Below are 13,976 nucleotides of genomic sequence, written 5' to 3'. Positions count from 1 at the left end.
GACCGGGGTTCAATCCCCGGCCCCGCCTGTGTGGAGTTTGCACGTTCTCCCCGTGCCTGCATGGGTTTTCTCCGGGCACTCTGGTTTCCTCCCACATCCCAAACACATGCATGCTAGGTTAATTGACGATTCTAAATTGCCCGTAGGTGTGAATGTGAGTGTGAATTCTTGTTTGTTTGTATGTGCCCTGCGATTGGCTGGCAACCAGTTCAGGGCGTACCCTGCCTCCTACCCGATGTTAGCTGGAATAGGCTCCAGCACGCCCGCGACCCTTGTGAGGATAAACGGCTCAGAAAATGGATGGATGGATGGATGGATATATATATATATATATATATATATATATATATATATATATATATATATATATATATGTGTGTGTGTGTGTGGTCACTTAATGAATATGACTATTTTTCAAAAATACAAAAGTGAATGTTGTTCTCTGTTTTCTTCTAAATTGAAATGATTGTTCAGGATTCATACAGTACAGTTTCCTTGTGTAAAACTGTAAAACATTAAATATAAAGTTAAAAATGTGAACCTGTGAAAATGTGAATTAGTGTAATCATTCTGTTTTGTAAGTGTCCAGTGTATTCCTTTTAATTGCTGTCAGTTTCTATAAATGCCCAATAATTCCTTTGGATGATACATATCCAAACAATTTAAATTCTTAAATTTTCATCATCCATGGGGAAATTATCTTGGCTGGGGCTTGCACCATGTATTCGAAAAAAACACATATTTACAATCCGTACAGAGTAACGAATTTCAGTCGCTTTCTTTCCTCGAATCCCTGAACGCAGCATGTTTCCTCTTGAAAGAAACCTGTGATGTTTACGTTCATCGCCATGACGACGGAGTCGGAGGCGGTCCGCCATTTTGACCCGTGACGATTTGGGATATGTGTTAACCAATCAAAATTGAGCTATGCTGCCGGAATGACGTCACGGTTAAAGAGACCCTACCGCTACTTGGCTGCTGAAACTCGAAGTGCAGAGAAGAAACGACTGGATTCCAGCATCGTCTCGAGTCAACGCCCGGGACTGCGGTCTTCCGTCAAACACCAGAGTCCACGGCAACTCATGTAACGGCGAAGAAAGCAGCACAAGCCCGTTCGCGAGCTACTTTGGGGAGGCGTTCTGCGGCGTGTTCGCATCTCCCCCACCGCCCCCGCTGCTGGGTGAGTAAAGACGGTTCACCATCACGCCGCGTCCAAACCCAGTCCTCAAAACCATGGAAACGTTGTCGTTCGAGTGATAAACGAATTCATATCCTCCCAGACAGACATCACGTATAAACGTGGATTGTTTGCATGAAATAAGGCCGAGAAACGCCACTAATAGCAGAAAGGTCTTAAAAGTTGGAGAAACCGTCGAAACAATGCGTGGCTGTAGCTATCCCACAGCGGTTTGCTTTCGGTTTTCTTGTTGTTGTTGTTGTGTTTTTTGTTTGTTTGTACGGCACAAATGTAGTTTTCGGTCACCAATCAAGTTTAATTACGTCTTGTACTGTTTGCAAGATGGTGCTGCGCAATTGTTTCACAGGATGTGGCTTAAGTGAACGCCAGCTTAAGCCGCCTCATTAATAGCTAATTATTATTATTATTGTTTATGAGTTTACACACCGTGACCCGTCACCGTTTGTGGCTGACGTACCCGAGCCCTGCAACTGTATGTTGTCCCATCTTGTTTCTGTTTTGTCATGTAACATAACACCTTACCCAGAGCCTGCCCACCACAGAGCCACCTCTGTCCTTTCCCACACAAGTCATTTCTTCTCCCGGATAAGAAAATACTCGGTCAAAAAACAGTCAAAACACTTCGGGATTCACCTACATCACAGGTGTCAAACGGGTGGCCACCGGGGCCAGATCCGGCCCGCCACATCATTTTATGTGGCCCGCGAAAGCAAATCAAAATCGCTAATTGTGTTCTGGTGTAATACCATTGAGATATTTGCAAGCATTTTTGTTTGTTTCTTACCAATCCCCCTTAGAAAAAAAATGTAATAGTTGACAAACATGTATTTATAGGCTTCTGATTTCAAAACTGGTTGTTCATCAATGTGTTGTGTATACTGTAATTACAGTATATGAGGTAATCTTTCATTTATATGGGTCCACAGTCGTAGCGGCCCTCCGAGGGAAGTCATAACTGCGATGTGGCCCGTGACGAAAAATGAGTTTGACACCCCTGCCCTACATTCTTTTTCTATGTTCCTATTTTGTTATTATTGTTATTATTACAAAATGACCTCAGACTTTTTTTTCCACACTTGGTGTTGAGATTGAGGTTGTTAATGGTTGTCCTTTTCAGTGTTACTTAGTTTTGTCCTCCCACATGTGCAAAGATGCATGTAATGTGCAGTCACAACTGCAATGCATTTTATTAAGAGGTAGGCTATTTGTAATATTTTGTATCTTCCCAAGTAGATGCAACTAAATAGGGCACAAATATATTACAGTCACCTTTCAGTCTATCGATAGTATCATTATTGCGAATGAAAATTATAGCTTGAGTGGGGGGGCGGGGGGGGGGGGGTGGGTGGAATCACACTTGAAATCTCCCAAATGCATGTCGAAAGATGTGTTACGGTTTGAAGAAAAACAAACTTTTGGGCCATAAATCCAAAAGATCCAAACACAACACTGCTCATCATTGTGTCACCAGCATCATTCTTTGGTGCTGTTTGTCTTCAGCTGGAATTGAGGGCCTTAATCAAGGTGAAGGGTATTATAAACAGTTCAAAATATCAGTCATTGTTAGAACAAAACCTTCAGGCTTCTACTGGAAATCAAAAAGATGTCAGGAAAGTCTCCTAGAACATCTGAACCTTTTTCATGGTTAATTAGAAGCACTTTTAAATTGTAGGCAGAGGTGTGCTGAGTCCCATATAACATCAGTTTGAATGTGATTGTTTAATTCTGAACAGCGCTACATCCCAGTTATAAGAGGGTGTGCACACACCACATTATATCAGTTGTTTATCTTTACAAGATTTCTTTTGTTTTGCTTCAGTTGTACAGGATATAGGTCACATTAATGGTGGTTTTTTAAATAATTTATCTCGGAATAGTTATTATTTTTATCTCAAAACTTGGTATTTGAAGAGGGGTGTGTAGACTTCTGTTCTGTTGTTACATAGATACTGTAGATGGATAGACAGCCAGACAGACACGTTAACCCCGTAACATCACGTGAGGTAAATTGATTTACTTGAGATTATTTCAAACGCGAACAGTTTTTTTTTTTAAATAGAATGACTTGGAAGTCACGGAACAGATTGTCCTCAACTTTGGAGGGTCCACTGTTTTGTCTGTGTTATCAACATTTTACTTAGCGGTGTGAAGTTTGAGTCCAGTGCAAATACAGTAGCTACGCCATTTGCAGTACCATGGCATTATTTACTGGCGCAATCCAGGGATGACTTGCCATGTGAGCTGGCTTTTTCTTATGTAATTTTATCTACTGTGAAAAATCTGCTGGTTTTTGCAGACTGGGCACCTTTATTAGTTTGAATGGCATAACTTGTACAAGGCGTAATGCTGGTTCTTTCAAAGCAAATTGGAATGCCTCTGAGTGTTGAGTGACCCGCGGAGGTCATAGGTGGCTGCTATATTTACCAGCTCTGTAACTTGATCTGTGGCATTCTGGGTGGCTGTGCTCATACTATCCTCTCACTCTCTGGGGCCACTGCCTCCCAAGCAGCAACCGTTTACTGTCTGTCCATTGGCCTGACCGCTCAGAACAACAAGGGTGAGGACCGGATAAAGCAACTTAACGATTGTTGTATGTTTTTGTTTTGTTATGTTATGTTATGTAAATAGTTATTGTTTTAGCTGCCGGCTTTGTTCAGCTGCTGGCTACATCTTCCTAATGATAGATGTTGAGAGATTATCTTCAAAACGTTTTGGGGTTTTTCGAGCCTGACTAGAAACATCTAACTAGGGGCCAGCTCATGCAGCTCCTGGATAGTGAAAGTAAATGATTTCTAGTTGGAGTGATGGAATGCAACCCCTGAAATAATGTGTAGCAATATAATGAAGCTTTCCCAGATGGAGTTAACCAATCAGAGTTCAGTTCAGTTTATTTTTGAAAGGGGACAATGCAATTTCATAAAACACATGAGGTACACATGGTTAAAAAAGCCAGAATTAGCCAGAAGGCTAGTTTTCATCTGTAGTCCCCTGGCCATGATGTAAAAAAGCAGTAAAATACATCTACAAGACAATATAATACAGGATACATAATCAAACTATACTATTAAGAGAGAATAAAACCATAATTTTTTTGATCATAACAAAAAGACAACATAACATACTTGTCTTTTAGTGTTGGCAGCTATAGGTGTTAACTAGCCACATTTTCAGTTTTTGTGTGAAGGCCTTGTATGTTGTAAGCAGTTTAACCTCCTTAGGTACTGAGTTCCACTCACCAGCGCTCCTCACTGACCAGGCTGACTTACTGAAAGTGCTCCTGCGCAGAGGAATGAGACAGTCACCTCTGACAGAGCCTCGAGTGACACGCTCAGAGCTGTTTCTTTGGCTGATGAACTCAGCCAGAGGAGCTGGGGCCAAATCATGCAGTACTTTATAAATCAAATTTAAATCTGCAAATATGTGCAAATATAGTTATCTTTACTTGAGCACTATAATCGTTCGATGATACAAGTTTGGCGTAAGGACATTGTCCGTCATCAAGCTAAATACACGTGAGACTGTTATGAGCGACAGAAACATGGAAACCTTGTGTCTTTTCAATTGTTAAAGTTTGAAACGATGGTTTCTTAGAGTTGGGATCCAAAATGATGGATCTGTTTTTTTTTGGTTTGTCAATCTTAAGAGACAAGCTATTGTAAGATATTATATGGATCATCAAGCTAGCCCACAATTTCTTGGCTTTTTGATCAATTTTGTCTGCAAGAAATTCTTTTGTTCTTTGTCATTAGTTTATCTACAGTGCCATGAAAAAGTACTGGCCCCCTTCTCAAATTCTTATATTTTTGCATAGTTTCCTCACTTCAATGTTTAAGATCATCAAACAAATAATGCTTTTTTAAAATGGTAATTTGATTTAATAAGGACCAAAAAAATATTCAGTTACTTGGCCCTCTATGAAAAAGTAATTACCCCCCTTGTTAAAATCATGAATTAATTGGGGCTAATCACAATTTTTTGTTAATGTTCACTGATCACACCCAAGCCTGATTACCTCCCGACCTGTTCAATCAATAAATCACTTAAACAGAATCTGTCCCGACAAAATCAAGTCGGATGAAAGATCTAAAAAAGCTGCAACAAAATTACACAATCCATAGAAATTTCAAAACAGTCGAGAAATAATGTAATCGACATCTATCAGTCTGGAAAGGGTTACAAAAGCCATTTCTAAAGCTTTAGGATTCCAGCGAACCAAAGGGAGCGCAATTTACCTAAAATGGAGAAATTATGGAATAGTGATGAACGTTCCCAGGAGTGGCCGGACTACAAAGATTACCCCAAGAGAACAGCGATGACTCATCCAGGAGGCCACAGACGAACTCAGGATAACTTCTAAAGAACTGCATGCCTCTCTTGCCTCAGTTGAGGTCAGTGTTCATGACACAACAATAAAGAAGGTACTGGACAAAAATGGCATCCATGGCAGAGTTCCAAGGCGAAAATCACTGCTGACCAAAAAGAACATAAACGCTCATTTTACTTTTGGAAAAAAAACATCTGAATGATTCCCAAGACTTTTGGAAGAATATTATATGATCTGACAAGATGAAAGTTGAGCTTTTTGGAAGGTGTGTGTCTTGTTATATCTGGCGTAAATGTACATCATACCAACAGTGAAACATGGTGGTGGTAGTATGATGGTCTTGGGCTGCTTTTCTCCTCCAGGACCTGGACAACTTGCTGTTATTGACGGAACCATGAATTCTGCGCTTTAACAGAAAATCCTGAAGGAGAATGTTCAGCCATCAGATTGTGACCTCAAGTTGAAGCGCACTTGGATACTGCAGCAGGATAACGATCCAAAACACCAGCATTTCAACTTCTGAATGGCTTAAAAAAAAAAATGAAGGTTTTCAAGTTGCTTAGTCAAAGTCCAGACTTGAATCTGATTCAAAGGCAGTGGCATGACCTCAAAAAGGCCATTCATGCTCATTTTTGCTGAATTCAAACAATTCTTCAAGGAAGAGTGGGCCAAAATATCTCCACAGAGATGTGAAAGACTCATTTCCAGTTATAGAAAACACTTGATTTCAGTTGTTGCAGCTGAGGATGGCCCAACCAGTTATTGGTTTAGGGAGCCATGACTTTTTCCACACATGGGCAGATCACTTTGAATATTTTTTTCCCCTAATGAATGAAATGATTTAAAAACAGCATTTTAAGAGCCCTTGGGTTATATTTGTCTGATAATCTAATACTTTAAATGGTAAATGGTCTGCACTGATCTAGCGCTTACATTCACGCACACCATTGGGTGGCTGCTGCCATGCAAGGCGCTGCCAGGTCAAATGGGAGCAAATCCGGGTTCAGTGTCTTGCCCAAAGACACTTCAACATGCAGACAGACCCGTTGGTCACTGGACGACCCGTTCTACAAACTGAGCCACAGTTGGTAGAGCATTGCAAAAGTGGGGAAACTATACAAATATATAGGGGGCCAATACTTTCACGGCACTGTGTAATATTCTGTATGTTCTGTAGTTTTGTTCACTGGGAGGAATCCTGGCCTAAACTTTGGATCTGTTGCTATCTCACAGGCTTGTTGTTTGTTGGATGGTACAACATTCAATGTGTCCTTATGTTTCCTCAGGTGGGATCAGTGTCAGCTTGTGAGTGTGGATACTGTGGGTCAGCAAAAGCAGGGCAAGTACCCCAGGAGCCTTCGCAGTCTATGGGAACTGCTACGGCAGGTAACTGTGTCACATGCATAATTTTAAACATTAACACTCGTTGTTTGAGTTTACTAGGATAGAATGCTTGGATACAGTACATGTAATACTGATATACTGTCACCAGTGTTGGGAAAGTTCATTTTCTATGCCAACTAGTTCAAACTTCAGTTCACCATTTCAAAAATGAACTCATTCATTATTCAAAATTTTGAACTAAATTCACCATTCCAAAAGTGAACTAGTTCATAGGTTTTTTTTTGTTTTTGTTTCGTTTTCTTCCTCATGTTGCTGACGGCCTATTTGCCTATTTCATTTTCCCATTGTAGCCACCCATTAAGTCCACACCAGTAGCCGGCTGCAGCTTTCACCCTACAACCTCGAAAACATGAGGGAAAACGTGTTGCTTGAATGGTCTTTTTCAAAATGAGGAATTAAAGCAAAAACAGGACTTTTGTCCTTAATGTGCAAACAAAAACACGCAACACAGGGTGACAGGAACGATGGTGAAAGGACAATGACAACTATGCATTCCTGACTATATTAACAATATATATTTTATTATCTATTCTTATATTAGAGAACAAAAATAAATTAGATATCATGGCAGTGTGATTTTGCAGAATTTTTAACTAAAGCATTCTGATACAAGTAATAATTTTCTGAGTAATCAATTTTTACAATTATGTACAGGAGTAGGCGGCACGTGTACGACTGGTTAGCACAGCTGCCTCACAGTTCTGAGGACTGGGGTTCAAATCCCAGCCCCGCCTGTGTGGAGTTTACATGTTCTCCCAGTGCCAGCGTGGGTTTTCTCCAGGTACTCCTGTTTCTTCCCACATCCCAAAAGCATGCATGGTAGGTTGATTGAAGACTCGAAATTGCCCGTAGTTGTGAATGTGAGTGGACGTGTCCAAACCATCGAAGTCTGCTCTCTCTAACTTTGTCTCCAAAACATCTCACCTAGGCTGTCCCTCTGATGAGCTCATTTCTAATCCTATCCAGAATCAGAATAATCTTTATTTGCCAAGTATGTCCAAAAAGCACTCAAGGAATTTGTCTCCGGTAGTTGGAGCCGCTCTAGTACGACAACAGACAGTCTATTGACAGAGAACACTTTTGAGACATAAAGACATTGAGAAAAACAATAACTAAGCAATAAAGGGTTGCTAGTTATCTGGTAATGCCGGTACAATTATTATATATATTTTTTTACAATTGTGCAAAAAGATGTCCTATAGCACATAGAGCAGTTCGAATGACTAATCTCGCAATAGTCCGGTGCAATGACCATTGTGCAAAGGGTGCCGAGACTTCAAGGAATGGATGTAGTTTAAAGTGACGATCTGGGACAATGTTGATTGTGGAAATGTTGCAGATACTCCTCAGTCAGTGTGGAAATGGGGCAGATGCTACTCTGGCATGAGTGGCCAGTATTGGTCAACAACAGATATGCAAATAGTGCAGCGTGGCGAGACTACTACAGTGAGTGCACGAGTAGTATATAATTGGCACAGAAATGTGACAACAAACTCAGACAAAATTGGCAGCATGTTTATTGGCACCTCTATTCCTCTGTAGTTCCCACAGCTCTGCACACTTTTCCTCCATTCCTCAGGCATCTTCTCACGCACTAGAATTCTATTGAACAAGCTGGTCAAAAACTCCTCAGCCACCTCTCCTAGATGCTTCCATACCTCCACAGGAATGTCATCAGGACCAACTGCCTTTCCATTTTTCATCCTCTTTAATGCCTTTCTAACTTCCCCCTTACTAATCATTGTCACTTCCTGGTCCACCACACTTGCCTCCTTTTTCCTTCTCTTTCATTTTCCTCACTCATCAACTCCTCAAAGTATTCTTTCCATCTGTCCAGCACACTTCTGGCACCAGTCAACACATTTCCATCTCTATCCTTAATCACCCTAACCTGCTGCACATCCTTCCTAACCTGCTGCACACCCTTCCCATCTCTATCCCTCTGTCTGGGCAACCTGTAGAGATCTTTTTCTCCTTCTTTAGTGTCCAACCATGATACATGTCATCATATGGCTCTTGTTTGGCCTTTGCCACCTCTACCTTTGCCCTACGTTGCATCTCAATGTATTATTTTCTCCTCTCCTCTCTCCTCTCAGTGTCCCACTTCTTCTTAGCTAGCCTCTTTCCTTGTATGATTTCCTGTACTTTGAGGTTCCATCATCAAGTCTCGTTTTCCCCTTTCCTGCTAGAAGATACAACAAGTACTCTCCTGCCTGTCTCTCTGATCACCTTGGCTGTAGTGGTCCTGTCTTCTGGAAGCTCCTCCTGTCCACCGAGAGCCTCTCTCACCTCTTCCCGAAAAGCCGCACAACACTCTTCCTTTCTCAGCTTCCACCACATGGTTCGCTGCTCTGCTTTTGTCTTTTTAATCTTCCTCCCCACCAGAGTCATCTTACACACCAGCATCCTATGCTGTCTAGCCACACTCTCCCCTACCAGTACCTTACACTCAGTAACCTCCTTCAGACGACATCGTCTGCATAAGATGTAATCCACCTGCGTGCTTCTACCTCCACTCTTCTAGGTCACCCTATGTTCTTGCCTCTTCTGGGAAAAAAATCTTCACTACAGCCATTTCCATCCTTTTGGCGCAGTCTACCACCATCTGTCCCTCCAAGTTCCTTTCCTGGATGCCAAACTTAGCCATCACTTCTTCATCACCCCTGTTTCCTTTACCAACATGTCCATTGCAATCTGCACCAATCAAGACTCTCTCTCTGTCTGGGATGCTCAGAACTACTTCATCTAGCTCCTGCCAGAATTTCTCTTTCACCTCTAGGTCACATCCTACCCGTGGGGCATAGCCACTAATCACACCGTACATAACAGCCTCATCACTTGATCTGATACTCTTTTCATCTCCAAGACATTCTTAGCTAACTCTTCCTTTAAAATAACCCCTACTCCATTTCTCTTCCCATCTACACCATGGTAAAATAATTTAAACCCTGCCCCTAAACTTCTAGCCTTACTGCCTTTCCACCTGCTCTCCTGGACACACAATATATCAACCTTTCTTCTAATCATCATGTCAACCAACTCCTGAGATTTTCCTGTCATAGTCCCAACATTCAGAGTCCCCACATTCAGTTTTAGGCTCTGTGCTTTCCTCTTCTCTTTCTGCCTAAGGACCCGCTTTCCACCTCCTTCATCTTCGATCCACAGTCGCTGAATTTCCACCGACGCCCTGCAGGTTAACGGTGCCGGTGGCGGATACTGTTAACCCGGTACATGCCTGATCCAGTATGGAATTCTATGGATGAACACTCATATTTGTTTGGAAAGGTTTTAGCCGGATGCCATTGTTGACGCAACCCTCTGCATTTATACAGGCTTGGGACCGGCCTACAGTTTGCACTGCTTGTGCCCCCCATAGGGCTGCATTAAACTAAATATCATGTAAATCACAAAAATACAGATCATGACAGAAACGGTGCGTTTCAGGTGGGCCAATTTCAAATGCATCCACAGGTGTGTCAGAAGCTTCCAAATAAATGACATCATCTTACAGCATGTAGACTTCTGACTTTGAAGAAAGTAACGACAAATTGTGTAAAAAATCCTTCTCTCATTATTCTGGCATTTGGAAAATCAAAATAATTTTGGTAATAGACCTAAACGAGGAACATTTTAATCTGATTTCATGTCAGACAGGGAGGAAAAAGTTTGTTTTCTATGGTGTACTGTATGTAGAAATCTGGTTTCAACCGTAAGTGTATTGGTAAAAATAATAATAAAATAAAAAACATTTGTGAAATGCATGAATCCGGCGCGGTGGGCGTCGTAAATCTGCGTGGAGCCAGGTTAGACCGGGCTTTCATAATTTCGCAGACTCACGCAAACCGGAATATTTAAGTACACAATCAACTTCATTCGCCGCCTGTCAAAGAAGTTCCTCTCATTCCCTTTAAATGCAGCGCATTGACTGTCTCACATGGAGACATCTCTTGGGAAGAGGATGGTCCGTGCGTGACTGGACCATTGTTAATACTTTTGGCTGGTGTGGCAACAGACAACGTGAGTGGGTAGCCTTATTAAATACAGAATGACCTGGTGATAACCGCTAGCAACTTAAATATGTCCATGGACCTCATGTATCAATCCCCCTCCTTCATTGCTGCGTGCCGGCCAGTGGCATGATTTAAAAATATAATAATAATAATAATAACAACGTGTCTAATTGATTGATGTCTACATCAGATGGTTTTATGCCCACTGTTCACATATTTATAAATGGAATGGAATCTGACATCCACCATACATGTCCGCAAGCTCCTTTTTCTGTCTGCCTGTACTGCAATCAAATTCACTAAAAACGTATTAGACCAGCTGCGCCAGGAGTTCGACCTGGTATCAGCAGGCATACGTTTAGATGGACTTTCTGCCACCAAATTGTCACGCCTCCGGTCACATCTCCAAGGGCATACCCGCCCTGTGCTGAAACAACCAAATTGGCAAACACGCGCAGCGAGCTTTGCACTTGCACAGAAATCAAGATACAGCATTTTTTGCACTCCGCCGCAGTTGCACTGTGTACGAGAATAGAGCACTCTATCTTAACTCTGACTAGAAGTCACGCCACATAAGGTGACGTGAGTCTTTGAATTTGTCCTTTTACTTCTCTATGATTTGCAGTATTTTATTTCTCTTTTCATCTCACATTCTTTTTTCTTTACATCCCTTGTTGAGGATATGTTTTCTTTTGGAAGATGTGTTGCAGAAAATGCTGCAAATGCCAAAGAAAAAAAGCACAACACTTGCACAGATTTATTACTTAGATGTTCACTGAGGTGAGCATCCCATACAAAGTTGTCCAACTTGAGAGGCATATTTTCCCTGAAAACATTTGGTAAATTCCAAATTATGGCGGCACGGTGGACGGTTAGCACATCTGCCTAACATTTCTGAGGACCGGAGTTCAAATCCCGACCCCGCCTGTGTGGAGTTTGCATGTTCTCCCCGTGCCTGCGTGGGTTTTCTCCTGGGACTTCGGTTGCCTCCCACATCCCAAAAACATGCGTGGTAGGTTGATTGAGGACTATAAATTGCCCGTAGGTGTGAATGTGTGCGCGAATGGTTGTTTGTTTATATGTGCCCTGCGATTGGGTGGCGACCAGTTCGGGTTGTACCCCGCCTTTCGCCTGAAGATAGCTTGGATAGGCTCCAGCACGCCCGCGACCCTTGTGAGGATGAAGCGGTACAGACCATGATCGACTTTCCTTTGTCGGGCTGACACATGTAAATTGGTGCAAGGAGAGATTTCTAATTAAATGGAGAAGCGTAACGATGGAAATTCACTCAACTTATGTGGTTGTGTCTACATAGTCAGTGTCAGCCCTGTGATTGACTGAGGATCTTGTTGACATAGGCTCCTGTTCCCTGCATGGAATACAATTATGGGTGGATGGGTGGTATATCTTCATGTATGCAACAAGCAGTAGGCTTTTATAAGTGTTTGATCAACATGTTGGCCTTTTTTATGGACTTTGGATTGGCGCTTAGTTTGCATTTAGTTAGATGTACTTGAATTCATAACCAGCACATCCTAGACTTGAGTGGGGCTGAATACAAATGCTGCATTGTGTTGAAACTGTTGCAGGGAATAGCTGGTTCAGGTCCACCTGTGGCTCTTGAGATCAAGTTGTCAAGTAGCAAAGCCAAGATTAAAATGAAGCGGTTTGCAGCTGATGACTGAAAGCAGGCAAAGCGAGGCGTCAGGGTGGCCTCAGCAATGTCCTATCTGCTCACATTTCAGAGTATATATAAACGCTTGTCAGAGCCGAACCCCGCACAGCTCAGAGACTCAACCCATATCAACTCCATGTGCTTTTTCATCATTATTATATTATTTATCATGTATTTATCTTGGCAAGTGTGTATTTATTTGTGTCTGTTTTTTTTTTTTTTTTTTTGAATTGTTGCAGGCTCAACTCTCGGAATCATGAAGCAGTTTTAAGTAACATTAGAACTTTCGTACCTGTAATACAAGTAAAAAGACAAGGCAACCACTGTATAGTAAAATAAATAAATAAATGCCCATAGTAATACTGCTCACCCTTTGAAGACATCTGATTGTCAGTATCAGTGTTGCTGGAATTAATAAAGCATTGTAATTTAATTGATTATATTGATCATATTGTACTGAGCAGCGAGATACTTTCCTATGTTGCAGTAAATTCCAGTTCCCGTTCTAAAGTTGTCATCACACTCATCATCCCTGGTCACAAGTGTCCTCACAAAACAAACAAACAAAAAAAGATACAGAAATACACACTTTTGGAATGAGTCCTTTAGATGCCCATCTTGGTTGGTTGAACTTAATGTTTGAATTCCAAATTATATGACTACTGGGGCATTTTACTTTGTCGGTTCTGCTTTATCAGTAATAGGTCAGATATGTGATCTGTACCTGTAAAAGAGGCTTACAGTGAGAGCAACTGTAGTGCGATTTTGTGTTAAATTGTTCTACTTTTCTTGGTTTAGATTTATGTTCACATTTTTCCAATGTGAGTCTTGGTGTCTAGTCATTAGTTTCACCTGATTTAATTGGCTTGCCCCACCTTTTCTTTATCACAGCCTAATACAGTAGCTCTTTCCACAACCTTAGATTTTCTCCAAGTAAACCTCATTTGGTAATTGGTGTTTACTTCTATGGTGTTGCTCCCTTTTGTATCCTTGTATGTCACTTGTTGTGAACAATCTTCCCATGTACTACAGATTTACTGCTTACGTACAGTATGAGCCATCAGGAAATCTGGGAGGACAATGTTACTCATCTAAGTCTGATTCAACAGATGCTTATTTTAGCAGTCAAAAAGACCAAATTAATTTACTTGAGAAGTGTGACTGTTGATATGTTTTTTTTTTTTCACAATACATGTATGTCGTAATACAGGTACAGTATATTGAAGTCATGTTGAAATCCTTACCTTACATATCTCAAAACCTATAGGAAATTAAATAAGCTTCCCCAACTAACATAAAATCTGTGAGGGAGAAGCTGAAGAGAATCATATGGAGAACTTGCTATTCCCACACAGAAACGCCCCA

At 41.4% G+C, this 13,976-nt stretch overlaps 1 protein-coding gene across 4 annotated transcripts in view; it reads left to right on the top strand.

The window, feature by feature from the left end:
• The first annotated feature begins 965 nt into the window (after positions 1–965).
• usp2a (ubiquitin specific peptidase 2a) overlaps positions 966–13,976 on the top strand; it is a 56,944-nt gene continuing 43,933 nt past the window's right edge. The window contains exons 1-2 of one of the 4 annotated variants that reach the window (XM_061781663.1): positions 966–1,180; positions 6,809–6,908. The gene's annotated coding sequence lies outside the window, so the exon portion shown is untranslated. Of the gene's footprint in view, positions 1,181–3,648; positions 3,756–6,808; positions 6,909–13,976 lie in introns of those variants that run through there. The other 3 variants (XM_061781660.1, XM_061781664.1, XM_061781661.1) reach the window with 3 other exon arrangements.

Source organism: Phyllopteryx taeniolatus, chromosome 8 (assembly GCF_024500385.1).
Source record: "Phyllopteryx taeniolatus isolate TA_2022b chromosome 8, UOR_Ptae_1.2, whole genome shotgun sequence".
NCBI lineage: Eukaryota > Metazoa > Chordata > Actinopteri > Syngnathiformes > Syngnathidae > Phyllopteryx > Phyllopteryx taeniolatus.
This window is presented reverse-complemented; position numbering and strand designations above follow the sequence as displayed.